Consider the following 19,390-nt stretch of genomic DNA (forward strand, 5'->3'; position numbering starts at 1 on the left):
CACACAGTCTGTGGCTGTGTGGGTTTCCGCCGGGTGCTCTGGTTTCCTCCCACAGCCAAAGACTTGCAGGTTGATAGGTAAAATTGGCCATTGTAAATTGCCCCTAGTGTAGGTAGGTGGTAGGAGAATGGTGGGGATGTGGTAGAGAATATGGGGCTAATGTAGGATTAGTATAAATGGGTGGTTGTTGGTTGGCACAGACTCGGTGGGCCGAAGGGCCTGTTTCAGTGCTGTATCTCTAAATAAATAAATACATGACACAAAGGATACTTCACTGTGAGACTGAAATAGCTCAGTTGGGAGAGTGTTAGACTGAAGATCTCTGGTTCAGTCTGGAGTTCCGTCAGTTCTCCTTTATTCTGCATTGGCCTTTGGTTTCGATCCTCGAGCTGCACAATTTTTACTGAAATTATTTACCCAGCATTGAAGGATTGGATTGGACTGGAATAGAGAGACATCAAGGATGGGAAATATTTATATCTTCTGTATTTAGCTTATTCACTACAGAGTGTTTCCTGACAACACAGAGCATGTGCAGAGCGATCGTCGACATCATCAGTGCATCCAAACATTTGTCAGCTTGCCAGTATGAATCTGCGCATGCGTGCACCGACGTCACCACGCACCGACACAAGAAGGAATGACGTCCAAACATTGCCTCACCCCTCAGTGGCTGCGATCGTCATTTCCATTCCCCACAAAATACCCTGCTTCGGCCGCTCACTCCCGGCCTCGCTGCTTCTGTCCCCTGGACCGCTGCCATCCCACCTCCACCTCAGCTTAGCTTATTCACTATCTCATTCCGTCCTTTCCCCCAGCTTTTGACTCTCTCGGGGCCTGGTGAACATTTGATTTGATGCAATTGTCCTAAACTGAAGCCTTTCCACATCTCTGGGCGGTCAGATACACTCTGTCTGTTTGTTCCTGCTTGTGACCATTAACGGGAACAGCCGCAAATTCAACCTTTATCAGCAAACGGAAGATTATTAAAATGTATTCTGGATTACTCCAGCCCAGTGACAAAGATGCAATGGATGTTATTCAAAATAAGTTCTCTGACATTCTGTGTGCATCTAAAAGTTGGATTTGAAGTGTTAGGAAAACATGTCAAAGTAATAACCGAACATCTGCCAGCACTTACGGCGTTCAAATCCACAGCCTCGGTGTTATTAACACTGCGTTCTCGTCAACTGAACTAAGGAGCTGTGCAGACGGAGCCGGGTGTGGGATGAGCCCCACTCTGGGTCGTTTGTGTTTTACTTCGCACACTTGCTGACAGAGTTATTGTATAAACAATGGAGATAGCACATCCCTGAAACATTGTTCCGATAGAAAACTGAGAAATAAGAACTGAGCGTGGAAATTGAACGGATCCAGAAATAAGAACTTTAATCTATTAAAGTCGATTTTGAAATTGAACAATACACGAACAGTTCCGAAAGGTCACTGACCCGAAACATTAACTCTGCTTCTCTTTCAACAGATGCTGCCAGACCTGCTGAGTGGTTCCAGCATTTCTTGTTTTTATCCCAACAGAGCGAACTCTCTTCTGATATAAAATCCAGCAGCTTGAGCTGCTGTAAAACTTCACTGAGCCTGACGTGATTTGAACACGCAACCTTCTGATGTGGAGTTAGACGCGCTACCGTTGCGCCACAAGCTCACAAACGAAGAGCTGTGTCCCATTCTTGATAGAATCACTTCTTGTTTCGATTCAGTGAATTGCAATTTAATTCAATCCTCATCTGCTCTCCACTCTGTCAGTTCAATACTTTATTCAAACTGATACTTGGAGTTCTGTTTTACAGGGTGTCTTCTGTTTAAGTATTTACTGGACTCACTACTCTGATTAATCAGACTTTTTGCTGCTAACTGCTGCTTGATACAAAGTGCCCATGAGTTCAGGAATTTCTCCTGGGGAACTGAGTCGGATTTGGCTCAACCTTTAAATCCACAAAGTTATTGTCACTGCTGCTGTGCAGGATTTAAAGGAAGGGATTGACCCAAAATGGTTTTAAATGATTACTGACAAATCAGGGCAAAAGGCAGGGCTGACTCCTGTCCAAAATACTGATCAAAACTTTCAGTTTTAAGGAGGTGATGGAGTGTTACAGGTGGAGGAGTTTAGGCAGGAATTCCAGAACACCAGGCTTATATAAATATTGCATCATTTTCTCATGTACCTGCTATTGGACCAGAGGATTTTCCAAAATTTTACATCAACATAAATAAGGTTATTAGAAGCAAGTAAAATATCATTAAAATGGTCCAACATGTTCTGGATTGTTTTCTCTAATACCAGCTGTACAATCACCACAAATTTAATGTAGCTTCACACGGTGGGATTGCGTGTTCCAGTTCTATAAATGCACTTTGAACCCAATAACTTGATTTATTTCTAATGGGTTGGCTGGAGGTACATGATCATCTAAATATTTAAGAATTTTATGTGAAATGAATGCAAGGAAAAGCATTAGGGTGTGATTTACTGGATAACAGCGGAGCTGGCAATGTTTGGGAAATACTTGCTTGCAGCCAAAGCACACATTGACAATTTGGAACTGTGTGACAATGAATCCTAAATGAGGAAACTAGACTCTGCCTCTGTCACCAGGTGGGCTTAAAACACCAACACTACAGGTAATAGCTGAACACACTAACCGATTGTATGACAGAGTTAGTCGCTATCATTAAGTACCCTGAGCCAGGGTGGCAACGAACAGATCTCTTCCCCGTTCCACACGATTTCCGACATGTTCGCTGTACCTTCTACTGTGAAAACAGACACAAAATATTTGTGCAAACTCCCTACCATTTTCTTTCTCCCCACAATAAATTTCTTGTCTCTGCATCGAAGGAATCTGTTTGTTATTGTTGAGCTTTTTGTATACTAGTAAAACCTTTTATAACTTGTTTCTTGACAGTTTACTCTCAGATTCCATTTTCTCCCTCTTTATCAATTTCCTACTCCTCATTTGGTGTTTTTTTTTAAATCCTCCCAATTCTTAATATTAATATTAACTTGGCATCAGGTGGCAGGACTGTATCTCCAACGCAGAAGTCCTCAAGGCAGCCAACATTAACAACAACAACAAACAAGAACAAAGAACAGTACAGCACAGGAACAGGCCATTCGGCCCTCCAAGCCTGCGCTTATCTTGATGCCTGCCTAAACTAACACCTTCTGCACTTCCGGGGCCCATATCCCTCTATTCCCTTCCTATTCATATATTTGCCAAGATGTCTCTTAAACGTCGCTATCGTATCTGCTTCCACCACCTCCCCTGGCAGCAAGTTCCAGGCACTCACCACCCTCTGTGTAAAAAACTTGCCTCGCACATCCCCTCTAAACTTTACCCCTCGCACCTTAAACCTATGTCCCCTAGTAACTGACTCTTCCTCAGCATATACACCCGACTGAGCAGCGGCACTTGAGATAGCTTGGCCATGTGAGCCGCATGGAAGATGGCAGGATCCCCAAGGACGCATTGTACAGCGAGCTCGTCACTGGTATCAGACCCACCAGCCGTCCATGTCTCCAATTTAAAGACGTCTACAAACGGGACATGAAGCCCTGTGACATTGACCACAATCGAAGAGACTTAGCAGTTGGCAGGAAAAAAGACAGAAATGTAAGGAGAGAACCAACTGTGTATCGGCCTTGACAACCGATTTTATCTGCAGCAACTGTGGAAGAGTCTGTCACTCTAGAATTGGTCTTTATAGCCACTCCAGGCACTGCTTCTCAAACCACTGACCACCTCCAGGTGCTTACCCACTGTCTCTCGAGACAGGGAGGCCAAAGAAGAATATTATCTTGTGTTTGAGACACTTTTAATCAGCTTCATGGACAAATTCTTCAATCATCCCTTCTCCCACATTGCTTCTCCCTCTTTCATTGATTCTTTATTCCTTACAATCCAGAAATGGTTAGGAATCAGAGCTCACCCCCGAATTCTCTGCACACACCCCGCACCACCATCCACATCCCACCACCCAACCGTCTTTTACCCTGTTGGATCCAAGAGAGCACTCAATAAATGACACTCTATATAAACACAGAGAGTTGCCTCACAATGTTGGACACAGAGTGTTTATGAAAGGTATTCACAGATCGTGTTACTGAGTCCACAGAGCAGGACAGGCCCAGGCTCCAGCCCCAGTCTGTGCTGTGTTAGCTGATGTCACCTGGTGTGATACCGAGTCACACAGAGCAGGAAAGGGCCTGGTTGTATTCATGGCCTGTGTTGAATGAACTGATCGCACCCAGTGTGGTACGGAGTCACACAGAACAGAATGGGCCCAGGCTCCTTCCTCAGCCTGAGGGATGATAGTTCATCTCACACGGTGTTGTACAGAGCCCCACACAGAACAGGAAAATCCCAGGCTCCATCCCCAGCCTGTGGTATTTTACTTTATCACACCTGGTATGGTACGGAGCCCCCAGAGCAGGAAAGATCCAGGTTCCATCTCCGGCCTGTGTTGAATTAGCTGATCTGACCTGGTTGGCACTGAACCACAATCTGGGGAGGATGGGCCGAGGCTCCCTGGCCTGTGGTGTGTTAGTTATTCTCATTTGATGAGGCACTGAGCACCATATAGAGCAGGAAGGGCCTGTGCTCAATGAACTGATCTCACCCTTCAGGGAAAAGGATTAAAGAAGGTTGAGAAAGAAAATAATCTCAAGCAGTTGTCTGGGTGTTCCATTGCACAGATCTCTAAAGGTACATGAGCAATACTGTGAGGTGATAGCAGGAGTAAATAGATTAATGTGAATATACTGCCAGGACAGCAGGTGAATAACTTTGGGATGTTTTTACAATGGTGCAAAAACCCCTGAACAGGAACCAGGAGAATTTCTTCTTTCCTTTATTTGGTTTCCCTTCTCAGACTTCAGCTTGTCTTTTGCTGGCTTCCCACGTTCTGTCATTATTGAGTAGCCTTTGCAAGTTTAACAATTTGCCTATTTGCTCTCTCTAAGAGCTTGCCATCTTAGTCTTGATGATTTGCAGGTCATAATGATCTGGGAGATGATGTTTTGTCCATGTTTGTGAAGTTGTAATTCTGGCTCAGACTTCTGAGTCTGATCATGTAGTGGTCAAGAGTCTCACATTTATCTTGCCTTGTTTGCCTGAAGACATAAATTTCATAGTGAGGATTTGCCCTTTGTTGAGAATATCTTGCTGGAGCATTCTTCACTACATCATAATCATCATCGCTTCCGGTGTCTCTGAGTGTATTGAAAGTATTGTCGACTTTTGGTTCAGCAGAGTGTAGGAGTAACGTTCTCTTTCTTCTGGGTGTATTGATATCGAATGCCCCTTTCGGAGTTCAAATCTTGCTAAGTATTTTCTCCAGTGTGGCCCTGGATTGCTGTGTGTCTCTGTAAAGGCTGGAAAGACTGGCTGTCATTGTACACACATGGTGATTGCTATTTATTTAAATCTGAAATTGTCAATGCAAGTCTTGTGTATTTCCCTGGTTGTCTGTGTGGTTTCCTTTTTTGATCCTCAATGCCAGAGAAATATGGTGTTGTGCTGTGTTCATAAGTCTTCATTAAATGATGCCCCAGGCTTTATATTCAAATTAAATACAAACAGTACTTATCATCTTACTTATCGACATGATCTCAGGTCCAGGTCTTTTCCTTACTGGTGTGTGTGTGTGTGTGTGTGTGTGTGTGTGTGTGTGTGTGTGTGTGTGTGTGTGTGTGTGTGTGTGTGTGTGTGTGTGTGTGTGTGTGTGTGTGTGTGTGTGTGTGTGTGTATGCGTGTGTGTGTATGATATGTGTGTGTATGCGTGCATGTGTGTGCGCGTGTATGTGCACGTGTGCCTCTATGTGTGTGTGTGTACATGTGTGTGTATGTGTGTGTGCATGTGCGCGCGTGTGCATGTGCGTGTATGTGTGTGTGTGCGCGCGTGTGCCTCTATGTGTTTGCATGCATGTGTGTGTGCGTGTGTACATGCATTGCAAGCCATGTGTTGAATGTGTCTTTCAAAATGGAGTTTCTTTACAAATGTATGATGATGGCATGAGTTGCAGCAGTGGCTTGGTCTCGAAAAGAATACAGTTTCTCAAAGGTGAAGTCACCATTACACTACATTGTAGACAGTGAGCAGCCCTGTTGTTGACTCCTTCCTTCTGCACTGCAGCACCCAGGTACACATTGCACAGTGGCAAGACCAAAGCTTTGTGAGCTCGGGGCTTGGTCCCTCACTTCCAGCCCCTTGGGAGGAAGGGTTTAAATGACGTCCCATCTGGAATGTACATCTGGAATGAACATTCACCCTTGAACCCCTCAGTGAATCAAGGTGTTCTTCTTAAATCTTTTCCGGGTGCTCCTACGTGGTGCTCCCCCCGCTCTGTCAGCTGAGGTGGAGACAGGCTGCTGACCTTGCTACCCCATGGCTTGGGATGACATTGGCGGCCATCCTCTTGCTGCCTGAGGCCTGGAGGGCCCCGGCACACTGAGGGCCTCCTGCACAGGTACAGGGACCCCCTCTGTCATCGAGGGTGATGGAGGCAGGCACTGGCATCACTGGTGTCACTGGCAGAGGGGCTTTGGAGCTACTGTCCACACCAGGAGCACCCAGAGAGGACACCCCCAGATTTAGCAGCCAGCTGCTCCTCCCCCTTATAAGACACACTTGTACCTCCCTGCTGACCTGAGAGGGACGTGGACCTGGTGGAGAGTTCAGGTGCCTCGTCCCCCCTCTCACCTTGTCACCGCTGGATGGAGCTCATGGACAAAGTGATGGAGTGCAGGTCTGCGAACATCTCCGGCAGCCACTGATTGGTCGGCTGGATCTGGCTCTCCATGACAGTCACCAATCTCTCAATGGAGGAAGCCAGACACACCCCCATCAGAGACAGTGCAGCACCCAAGGCCTGGATGCACTCCTCCATCGTCCGTGCTTGGGTACACATAGCCTCTGGCAACTCTGCCAGATGTTGCCTGACCTCTCACTGCAGCTGCAGCATTTCCCGTGTTGCTGATGACACCAGAGGCACGTTATCAGCTTCAACTCGCTGATAGTTTTGGAACTGAGCAGATTTCCTTTGCTTGATTCTAAAACATGGAACTCAGTCTGACATGGGGACCCATGGGAGGATTTAAAATAACTTGGATGATCCCTAGGACTGGTGGAGGAGTATTCAATACCTCTATTTATTTGCTAACCACAAGTAACAGAGAAAACAGAAACTGTAATTGAACAAGCTGATATCTAAAATCTTCTCCCATAGATCAGATACTCTCGCAATATGTCTTGCCACATTCAAAGATTGGTGCACATGAACCCCAAGTCCCTCTATTCCTGCACACTCTTTAGAACTGTGCCATTAAGTATATATTGCCTCAGCCTATTCCTTCTGCTAAAATGCATCACCTCACACTCGTCACTATTAAATTCCATCTGCCACCTGTCTGCCCATTCTGCTAGCCTATCACTGTCCTGTTGCAGGCAGTTCATTTCATCCTCACTGTTTGCCGATCCTCCATGTTTGGTGTCATTGGGATATTTTGAGATTCTACTCTATATTCCAAGATCCAAGTCATTTATCTGTAGCAAAAAAAAGCAGTGGTTTTAGCACTGACCCTTGGGGAACAGCACTGTCGACTATCCTCCAGTCTGACCGAGAACCATTTAATACTTTCTTTTAATTTCCAAAATATACTTTATTCATAAAAATCTGTAAAAATTGCATTTCCAAACAGTTCAAAACAGTATCAAGTCAAAAAATACAAACAGTGCAAAGGTGATCAGCTTCCTTCTTTACAATCATGAGTTGCCTCACAACCCTTCCATTTCATTGTCATGCCATATACATTTTTACATTTTACAGCACACAAACTTTTCCTGATACAGTTCGAGGGGTTTCCCATGGATCCAGCCCCTCAGTTCAGCCTGGTGGGGGGACCTTACACAGTGGTCTTTCCCCATTGAGCCTTTGCTGCGGCTGCCCTAAGCTTTAGTGCGTCCCTCACCACGTAGTCCTGGACCTTGGAATGTGCCAGTCTGCAACATTCGGTGGTGGACAACTCTTTGCGCTGGAAGACCAGCAGGTTTCGGGCAGACCAAAGGGCGTCTTTCACCGAATTGATAGTCCTCCAGCAGCAGTTGATGTTTGTCTCGGTGTGCGTCCCTGGGAACAGCCCGTAGAGCACAGACTCCTGTGTTACAGAGCTGCTTGGGATGAACCTCGACAAAAATCACTGCATCTCTTTCCACACCTGCTTTGCTAAGGCACATTCCAGGAGGAGGTGGGCAACGGTCTCTTCCCCACCACAGACACCGCGGGGGCATTGCGCGGAGGGGGTGAGACTTCGGGTGTGCATGAAGGATCTGACGAGGAGGGCCCTTCTCACCACGAGCCAAGCTACATCTTGGTACTTGCTTGAAAGTTCTGGTGATGAGGCATTCCGCCAAATGACTTTGACGGTCTGCTCGGGGAACCATCATACAGGATCCACCATCTCCTTTCCCCGTTGGGCCTTGAGGACATTCTTTGCAGACGACTGCCTGATGGATCGGTGGTCAAAGGTGTTTTCACGCAGAAACTGCTCCACGAAGGATAGGTGGTACGGCACGGCCCAACTGCATGGAGTGTTCCACGGCAATGTGACCAGGCCCATCCTTCACAACACCGGGGACAGATACAACCTCAGCACGTAGTGACACTTGGAGTTGGCGCACTGGAGGTCTACACACAGCTTGATGCAGCCGCACACGAAGGTGGTCATCAGGATGAGGGCGACGTTGGGTACATTTTTCCCGCCCTCATCCAGAGATTTGAACATCGTGTCCCTCCGGACCCGGTCCATTTTAGATCCCCAGATGAAGCGGAAAATGGCTCAGGTGACCACCACAGCGCAGGAGTGGGGTATGGGCCAGACCTGCGCCACATACAGCAACAACGTGAGCGCCTCGCACCTGATGACCAGGTTCTTACCCACAATGGAGAGAGATCGCTGCCCCCACATGCCCAACTTTTGTCGTACCTTGACTACTCGCTCCTCCCAGGTTTTGGTGCACGCCCCGGCCCTTACGAACCATATCCCCAGCACCTTCAGGTAATCTGACCTGACGGTGAAGTGGACAAAGGATCGGTCAGCCCAGTTCCCAAAGAACATGGCCTCGCTCTTGCCGTGGGTAACTTTGGCTCCCGAGGCCAGTTCGAACTGGTCGCAGATGCTCATCAGTCTGCGCACGGACAGCGGATCCGAGCAGAAGACGGCGACGTCATCCATGTACAGGAGGGAGGTTTTCACCTGAGTGCCTCCGCTGCCTGGGATTGTCACCCCTCTTATGCTCGCATCCTTCCTAACAAAGAACCATTTAATACGACTCGCTATTTTCTGTCCTTAATCCAATTTTGTACAAAGCTGCCTGATTGTCGGTGCTGTTACTCAGTGTCCTTGTGCCATTGTGCAGTGAGGGTGAGTCTGTCAGCACGTGTGTTGCTGAGTCTGGGATCCTTGAGCAATCTGACTACAATCGTATTTTTACAAAAATTTGGGGAAATGAACATATTTCACGAACAGGCAGCTGGAATTTGAAACAGCCAGTGGCAGAGTGGTACAGCGGAAGTGTGTTGGGCCCTTAAACCAGAGGTCGAAACCATTCTCTGCTATTTTGTAGTAACACAAACAGGTCACTTTCAAAACATCTAGTGTTTATCCACAATGACATCATGCTTCTTACTTTACTGCAATGAGCTTTTTTCTTCCAGAGATCATATCAATCAGCAACAAATCTCACAAATCACCGAGTCTCTCCCCCTTTGTCAACCCCTTCCTGCAGAGTCTCCGTTCCACCACCAGATGGTGATGTTGGCCACAATAAAACCAGGGCAAATGGTCACAGTGAGGAGACGGTCAGTAACAGAAAATAAAACAGTAACAGGGAAAACCTTGACACAACAACAGGGGACATCTTTACACAACAGAAAACATATTTACACAACAGGAAATACCTTGACACAACTCAATAAAATATAAATGCCTTGATTCTCCATCTCAGTCTTGTTGTCTGTCTGTTTCTCTCTCTCTGCATCCCTCACTTTTGCTTCCTCACAGTCTATTGGTTTTCTGTGCGTTTTTCTCTCTGTCCCATTGTCGATGGTGTTACTCAGCGTCCTTGTCACATTGTGTCACCAGGCTGAGCCTCCCAGCACCTGTGTTGCTGTAATAAAAACAGAAAATGCTTGAAATACTCAGCAGGTCTGGCAGCATCTGTGGAGAAAGAAACAAAGTTAACGTGAGCTAACGAAACAGATCTGAAATGTTAACTGTTCTCTCTGCACAGATGCCGCCAGACCTGCTGACTATTTCAAGCATTTTCTGTTTATGTTTCAGATTTCCAGCATCTGCAGTATTTTGCTTTTGTACGTGTGTTGCTATGTCTGGGACTGTTTGAGTGCAATGCTATTGCTTTATAAACAGCGTTGAAACAAACATTTATCTAGTTAACACACAGCACTAATACACAGCTGGATATAAACAGCAGCCTGCAGCAGAGGGTGCAGTGGAATTTTATTAACACAAATAATTCACCAACACTATATTTACTGCTATCCTCAATCACACCACACTTCATCTTAACACGTTTTACTCTTTATTTACATCAACTTCTTGCTTCCAGTAAACACTTCAATTTGGAACACAGCTTCCAAATCACCTTTATTCACAAACCCGAACACAAACTGCAAATGCTTTAAACACACACTAGCCCAGATTTTCCCCTTTCTGTCAACCCATTCCTGCATCACTGCCTCTCCACCAGCAGTTGTCGCTAGAATCATACAATCAGAGAAAGGCGAAAGCACAGAAGGTGGCCGTTCGGCCTGTCGAACCCGTCCTGGCTCTCCGCTAGAGCAACTCACCTCGTCTCACTCCCCAATCAGTTCAATTTTGGTGGTGGGAAAACTTCTCAAAAGAATAATTCGGGACAAAATTAATAGTCCCACGGACAAATGTGGGTTAATTCCAGAAAGTCAGCATGGATTTCTTAAGGGAAACTCATGTTTAACTGTCCTGCTGGAGTTTTTTGATGAGGTAACAGAGAGGGATGATGAGGGCAATGCTGTTGATGTGGTGTACATGGACTTTCAAAAGGTCTGGCAGCATCTGAAAGGTCACTGACGTGAAATGTTAACTCTGCTTCTCTCTCCACAGATGCTGCCAGACCTGCTGAGTATTTCCAGCACATTTTGTTTATATTTCAGATTTCTAGCATCTGCAGTATTTTTATTTAATTGACTATCAAAAGGAGTTTGAAACAGTGCAACACAACAGACTTGTGAGCTAAGTTATAACTCATGGAATAAAAGGGACAGTAGTAACATGGACATGGAATTGGCTGAGTGACAGGAAACAAAGAGTAGTGAGCAATGGATATTTTTCAGGCGAGAGGAAGGTTTGCAGTGGAGTTCCCCAGGAGTCAGTGTTGGGGCCCTCGCCTTTCCTGATATATGTGAATGACCTAGACCTGAGTGCACAGGGCACAATTTCAAAGGTTATGGATGATACGAAAATAGGAAGCATTGTGAACTGTAAGGAGGATAGTGTCAAACTTCAAAAGGACATAGACAAGTTGGTGGAATGGGAGGACAGATGACAGGTGAAGGTCAATGTAGAGAAATGTGAATTGATTCATTTTGGTAGGAAGAACATGGAGAGACAATATCGAATAAAGGGTACAATTCTAAAGGGGGTGCAGGAGCAGAAGGACCTGGGGGTATAAGTCATCCAAGGTGGTGGAATTGGTGGAGAGAGCGGTTAATAAAGCATACAGTGTCCTCGGCTTTAGTGATAGAGGCATAGAGTACAAGAACAAGGAGGTCATGTTGAACTTGTACAAGACACTAGCCTTAGCTGAAATACTGAGTCCAGTTCTGGGCGCACACTTTAGGAAAGATGTGAAGGCATTGGAGAGATTATGGAAAAGATTCATGAGAATAGTTCCAGGGCTGGGGCAGCACAGTGGTGCAGTGGTTAGCACTGCAGCCTCACTGCTCCAGAGACATGGGTTTGATTCTGGGTACTGCCTGTGCGGAGTTTGAAAGTTCTCCCTGTGACCACGTGGGTTTTCACCGGGTGCTCTGGTTTCCTCCCACAGCCAAAGACTTGCAGGTTGATAGGTAAATTGGTCATTCCAAATTATTCCCAGTGGTGGCAGGGATTACTGCAGGGTTAGGATCAATGAGTGGTTGTTGTTCAGCACAGACTTGGTGGGCCAAATGGCCTGTTTCAGTGCTGTATCTCAAAATAAAAAATAAATAAAAATAAATGAGGAACTTCAGTTTTGAAGATAGATTGGAGAAGTTAGGACTGTTTTCCTTGGAGAAAAGAAGGCTAAGAGGAGATTTCATAGTGGTATTCAAAATGATGAGGGGTGTGGACAGAGTGGATAGGGAGAAACTGTTCCCACTTGTGAAAGGATCGAGAACGAGAGGGCACAGATTTAAAGTCATTGGTAAAAGAAGCAAAAGCGACATGAGGAAAAACTTTTTCACGCAGCGAGTGGTTAAAGTATGAACTGCCTGAGAATGTGATGGAGGCAGGTTCAATTGAAGAATTCAAAGGGGAATTAGACTGTTATCTGAAAAGGAAGAATGTGCAGGATTATGGGGAGAAGACGAGGAAGTGACATGAGGTGAATTGCTCATTTGGAGAGTCAGTGCAGACACGATGGGCCAAATGGCCTCCTTCGGGGCAATAACAATTCTGTGATTCCAATATTCAAGACATTTATATATAATAAAAGCAAAATACTGCGGATGCTGGAAATCTGAAATAAAAACAAGAAATGTTGGAAATACTCAGCAGGTCTGGCAGCATCTGTGGAGAGAGAAGCAGAGTTAACGTTTCAGGTCAGTGACCCTTCTTCAGAAATAATTAATATTAGAAATGTAAAAGGTTATCAGCAAGTAAAGTGGGGGTGGGGCAAAGGAGAAGGTGTAAATCGGACAAGGTCACAGAATAGCTGACCAGAAGGTCATGGAGCAAAGGCAAACGATATGTTAATGGTGTGTTGAAAGACAAAGCATTGGTACAGCGTGATGCCACTACCAAACGCATCTTCCCCTCCCTTCTCCTGTCAGCCTCATTAGTTCTGTGAATAATACAATGATTTAATAGACAAAGTTTTGAAACATTCCTGCCCATAAATCTTGGTAACAGAGAGTGTGTGGATCTCCTGACTCAGAATGTTTAATGGATACAGTCCTCAGATCCGACAAGGAACCCCTGAACATCCACAGTAAAGACAGTGTGGATGAGGAAATGTAAGAGCCGGGAGCTGAAACTCAGGGACGGGCGAGCTCTCCTGTCATTGAGCTTGTGTGTCTGCTCTGCTCGCCGCACTTCCGGCTCTACTTTGTTTCCAATGAAAAGATGAAAAGGGCCGTTCGGTTTTCCTCTCACTGACAGCGTGTTTCACTCGGGTTAATATAACCCGGGACTTTTGCTGCTGAAATGAATTCTGCAAGGTCCCAGCAAACACACCGGCTCCCTCCTTTCTCCCCTCTTTCTATCGGATTGTTTTACCAGGAGGGGCTCAATAATAACAAACCCCCTGCAGGGAATGACCGCAAATTGAGCATCTAAATGGGGCAAGTGGGCAGCTTTCTGGGTTCTAGGTTCCCCCTACCCCGCCCCTCCCTCCCTCCAGTCCAAGCCCCTCTTCACTTTCTTTGGGACTTTGATGAGGGTGAAATGGGGAAAGTTCCCATTGATGTTTGAATGCTGAATTGCTGCAGAGATCTGCGCACGCGCGCTGTAGCCCCGCCCCCTGTGAGACGTCACAATGAGGAGTGGAGCGCATGCGCAGACTTTCCCCAACCCAGTCTGTGAGGCCATTCACTCAATCAGGGAAAGATGCTTTAAATCAGCTGCGAATGGAGACTTCCCGGGCCCGGGGGAAGGGAACAAACAGCATCTGCTTCCAGCAGCCACTGCTTTGGGAGCGTGTCGCAGATGTGCTCAGAGATTAGCATTCAGTGGTGGGAAGTTGAGGGGGAGTCGAGGAGTGTTTGTAACAGACACTGTGGAGCAGGAGCTGCTCCCGGAACATGGAGTGAGCCGGGGACACGGGGAAGGGAGAGTTCATTCTCGGACAGTGTCTGTACAGGCTCAGGGAGACACAATGGGAAGAAATCACTATTGAAAATCACTGACAATTTCACCACCCAAAGGAGAGGGAATTTTCCTGCTTTAGTTCCAGTCTCTCACTGTTTGTTGGATTGTGAACAGTGGAGGAAAAATAGCCGCAAAATAACGATGTGGACAGTTAGACAAAGAACATTTATTGCAGACACCAGGTGAGAAGTGTGAAAGGCACATTTTAAATAGTGGCTGCTTGTTTTCCGTTGAAATAGAAATGTGACTGTGTAAAGGTCACTGCTCTATCGGACAGTCCCAGTCATTGAGCAGTGCAGGGCTTGTGTTGTTTCTGAATGTCACAAACTTGTTGTAAAACCTCTGCAAACACCTGGTAAACAGAAGCTGAATACTGCAGTACTGCAGTGGAGTCAGACACTGACACTGTTTGTGTTCCTGGTTTTCATTTTGTGATTGTTCATAATGATTATTATTGGGACGATTACATTGATCGCTTTTGTATCTTCTATCTCACCAGTTCTTTCATTCCTGCAGGAAAATACATGAAGTAACCTGAATGGATGTGGTGATTCCTGGACACAAGGAAAAGTGCAGTGATCTCGTTCCAACACACAGTCGGTACAGGATCACTCCCAAAGCACAGAGATACTGCCAGCTCATCAGTTCCACTGGAACAAACAAAAGAAGTAGTCAGACAGACACTGATCCCAAAGTCGAGAGACACATTTTCAATCCAACAGTCAAACAACAGCAGGAGAGACAGAAGTTGTTTCCATTTCACTCCAATTCAGTACAGCTGACAGGTTGATACATCAATCGCAGTCCAAAAACAAACTCACTATCAGATCTCAATAAACTCTGTCACCATGGTTACATTTTAAATATAAAATCTGAAATAGAACAGACAAAATTTACATGATTGAAAGGTACAGAATGAATGCAAGGAGGCTTCAAGGGGATTTGGACAGGCTAAGTGAATGGGCTAGAACATAGCAGATGGAATATCATGTGAATAAGTGTGAAGTTCTCCACTTTGGTAGAATAAACAGAAAGACAGAGTATTTCTTAAATGGTGAGAGGCTGGGAAGTGTCGATGTCCAAAGGGACCTGGGTGTCCTTGTTCATGAGACACTAAAAGTTAGTGTGCAGGTGCAGAAAGCAATTAAGAGGCAACTGGTATGTTGGCTTCATTGAAAGGGGATTTGAGTGCATGAGTAAAGATGTATTGCTTCAATTGTATAAAGTCTAGATGAGACCGCACCTGGAATATTCCGTACAATTTTGGTTTCCTTATCTAAGGAAGGATAGACTTGTCATAGAGGGAGTGCAACGGAGATTCACCAGACTAATCCCCTGGGATGGTGGGGTTGTCTTCTGATGAGAGACTGCAGAAACTGGGCCGAAATTCTCTAGAGTTTTGAAGAATGAGAGGAGATCTCATTGAAACTTTCAAATTTCTTACAGGGTGTCACAGGGTAGATATGGATAGGATGTTTCCTCTGTCTAGTGCGTCTAGAACAAGGGGACACAGTCTCAGAATAAGGGCAGGCCATTTGAGACTGAGATGAGCAGGAATTTCTTTGCTCAGAGGGTGGGAAATCTGTGGAATTCTTTATCCCAGAGGGCTGTGGAGGCTCAATCATTGAACATATTCAAGACATAAATCGATAGGTTATGGCATAGAGGTAGATGATCAGCCACAATCTGTTTGAATGGTGGAGAGGCTCGATGGGCTGAATGGCCGAATGCCCCTATTTCCAATGAATCCCATAATGTGCATCAGACGTTAGACCATGTTATGCATTACATACCAGTTCAAAAATCCCACAGAGATTAAGACTGAAAGATACAGTATCAAGCCATTACTACAAAATGAAGGACTTGGAGCTTGCAGACCAGCCCATGTATAAGATTGAAAGTTATATTTTCATTCACAATCGTTTTCACAGAGCTAAATATTAAATACCAATCCACAACTTGTACAGGACTACCAAATAAAACCTACAACTGTAAAATACAGTTAATCCATATTTTAAATTAAACACAAGGCAAACAAATATTGATACATTAAGAGAGCAGGAAACAGTGAGAGCAGAGTGGAGCATAAAGAGCCCAGGAGAGAGAGGGAGCAAGAGTTCACTCGGAGAGCAGGGAACAGCGAGAGCAGGCGTCAAAAAAGGCAAAGGAATACACAATTAACGGGAGAACACTGAATGGTGTAGAGGAAGTGAGGGACGTTGGAGTGAATGTCCACAGATCCCTGAAGGTAGCAGGACAGGTCAATAAGGTGGTTCAGCTGGTATATGGAATCCTTTCCTTTATTAACTGAGGTACAGAATATAAGGGTGATCTGGGTGTCCATGTCAATAAGTCACTGAAAGCTAACATGCAGGTGCAGCAAGCAATTAGATTAGATTAGAGATACAGCACTGAAACAGGCCCTTCGGCCCACCGAGTCTGTGCCGAACATCAACCACCCATTTATACTAATCCTACACTAATCTCATATTCCTACCAAACATCCCCACCTGTCCCTATATTTCCCCACCACCTACCTATACTAGTGACAATTTACAATGGCCAATTTACCTATCAACATGCAAGTCTTTTGGCTTGTGGGAGGAAACCGGAGCACCCGGAGGAAACCCACGCAGACACAGGGAGAACTTGCAAACTCCACACAGGCAGTACCCGGAATCGAACCCGGGTCCCTGGAGCTGTGAGGCTGCGGTGCTAACCACTGCGCCACTGTGCCGCCCTTTAGGAAGGCTATTGGTATGTTAGCTTTTATCACAAGAGGATTTGAGTACAGGAATAGTGAATTCTTGCTTCAATAGGAAAGAACCTTGCTTAGACCGCACTTGGAGTACTGTGTGCAGTTTTGGTCTCCTTACCTTAGGAAGGATATTATTGCCACAGAAGGAGTGCAACAAAGGTTCATCAGACTTGTTCCTGGGATGGTGCGAATGTCCTATGAAGAGAGATTGGGGAAACGGGCTGTATTCTCTAGAGTTTCAAAGAATGAGAGGTGATCCCATTGAAACCCACAAAATACTTAAAGGACAGTCAGGGTAGATGCAGCTAAGATGTTTCTCCTGGTTGGGGAGTCGAGAACCAGAGGGTGCAATTTCAAAATAAGGATGAAACCACCTAGGACAGAGATGAGGAGAAATGTTGTTACTCAGAGGGTTGTGAATCTTTGGAATTCTTTACCCCAGAGGGCTGTGGAAGCTCAGTCATTGAGTATGTTTAAAGCAGAGATTGACAGATTTCTAAATACAAATGACATAAGGGAATATGAGGAAAGTGTGGGGAAATAGGCATTGAAGTGGATGATCAGCCATGATCATATTGAATGGTGGGGCAGGCTCGATGGGCTGAATGGCCGAATCCTGCTCCTATGTTCCTATGTTCCTAACTCCACATGATCGGTGAGGCACAGCTTCAGGCCGACTTGGTGGGTGGTGCAAACAGATATCACTGCTTCTGGTCTTCACCAGAACAGAGAGTGAGATGTAACATTGATCATCAAACAGACTGTGAGAGAATACAACAGAATAAAACACATGGAGAGACACTGTGGAATAACAAATAGATTTGATTGGAATGTTGAATTTTGATTGGAATGGATAAAACAGCAGATTAAATTGGGATTCTCATCATTATATTGATCTGGGACAGAAAAGAGAAAGTGGTGGGAAGAAGGAAGAAAAGAAAGGATGGAACTGTTCAGTTTTTCTGAGTTTTCTCACCCACCCATCAAAGCTGGATTTTAAAAAAAGATGCAAATAACAAAGAATTTCACCAAAAAGGGAGATTAAATGCTGCCGAAACCTTGGATCGAATGATGCCCCAACAGATCACCTGTTTAACTGTCTCCTCACTGGGGGATTTCAATCAGTGAGTAATATTATTCTCTACCTTCTGTTTTGTTAAATGAACCCAGAACTGTCACTTGGAGTTAATATCTGTGTTTCCACTCCTGAATAATAAAAGTGTGAATTTCTCAATATTTTTTGGACACATTTCCTGCTGGAAGAACTAAGAACTCTTTTCTAATTTACACAATACTATATACACACTCATCAAGCCTCCGAAGCTAGCATCCTTGGTGCTGCTCTCTCTTCCAAACCTCATCTCATGTGACTGTTACATCATCACTCTGACAGTGGGAGGGGTTGATCCCACTGTCTTCAGCATTAACCCTTTACATCCTTATACTACACTGTCTGTTCAAAAAAATTGGGTGGAGGGAACTTCTTTCATTTATTGAAACACCAACAGCTGCCAGTTGAAAATCAACTCAACCCATCAGAGAGAGAGAGAGAGAGAGAGAGAGAGAGACTGTCAGAGAACTTCCTGCATCCAGTCCTGACCCTGTCACACTCAGCAGATGCTCACCCAGACCCCACTCTCATCAACACTGAATACTGTTACCGAGACCCTTCAAATACTGTTTATAAAAAGGTAGAACAGGTCAAAGTTCACACAGCTGTATTGAATAGAACAAAGTTTAATATTTTCTCACCGTCTGTCGGTAACCACATGAGACATAGGTTTTCTTATTTGCTTCCTTTGATTTTTCTTGTTCCTGACTGACAAATATTCCAAATCTCGGATCAACCCTCCCACTTGCGTCATGTCCCAGTCACGGTTGAAAGCAACACATAACGACACAAACACTCTGAAACATACAACGCAGTCACACTTTCCTTCAGTGAGATTAATGTCGAGCTGTTTTCCAGGTTGAATGTAACTGTGAACAAACTTCTATCAAAGAAGTTGCCTTTGGCGTATCAGCACTGAATTTCTGTACAAGGAGGAACAGCCATTCCAAACTCACATCCTTCACAAAGGCTGTTTTCTCCTGTGACTGAAATTCATTATGTAATTTGAATTCGAAGTCAAATTTCACAAGACAGAAATGTAAATGAAATATCAGGAAGCTTCTAAAGCACACTGCAAATGTGCAATAAGGCTCTGCTGGGAGTTGAACCCAGGATCTCCTGTTTACTAGACAGGTGCTGTAACCAACTAAGCTACAGAGCCAGATTGAAAAGGCTTGTGCAGTTGAAAGCAGAGAAGGGCACTATTTATTCTCATCCCACTTCTCCACTTGTCACAACATATTTTAACTTTTCCTACTTCCTGATACAGTCGATCATATACTGTATTTTTCCCAGAACTGAGAATGAATGTTTTGGAAGTAAATACATAATTCAATTTTTTCCAAAAGTTTACAGAATACAACATGTGAGTAATATTCC

At 45.0% G+C, this 19,390-nt stretch overlaps 2 non-coding genes across 2 annotated transcripts; both read right to left on the minus strand.

Annotated features, from left to right (window-relative positions):
• Positions 1–1,591: 1,591 nt before the first annotated feature.
• On the minus strand, positions 1,592–1,663 carry trnaw-cca (transfer RNA tryptophan (anticodon CCA)). Its single transcript has one exon. It is a non-coding gene; the product is annotated as a tRNA-Trp (tRNA).
• A 17,435-nt stretch (positions 1,664–19,098) lies between these two features.
• Positions 19,099–19,172, minus strand: trnat-agu (transfer RNA threonine (anticodon AGU)). The gene has a single exon. It is a non-coding gene; the product is annotated as a tRNA-Thr (tRNA).
• Between the last annotated feature and the right edge of the window lie 218 nt (positions 19,173–19,390).

Source organism: Heterodontus francisci, chromosome 28 (genome assembly GCF_036365525.1).
Source record: "Heterodontus francisci isolate sHetFra1 chromosome 28, sHetFra1.hap1, whole genome shotgun sequence".
NCBI classification, from domain to species: domain Eukaryota; kingdom Metazoa; phylum Chordata; class Chondrichthyes; order Heterodontiformes; family Heterodontidae; genus Heterodontus; species Heterodontus francisci.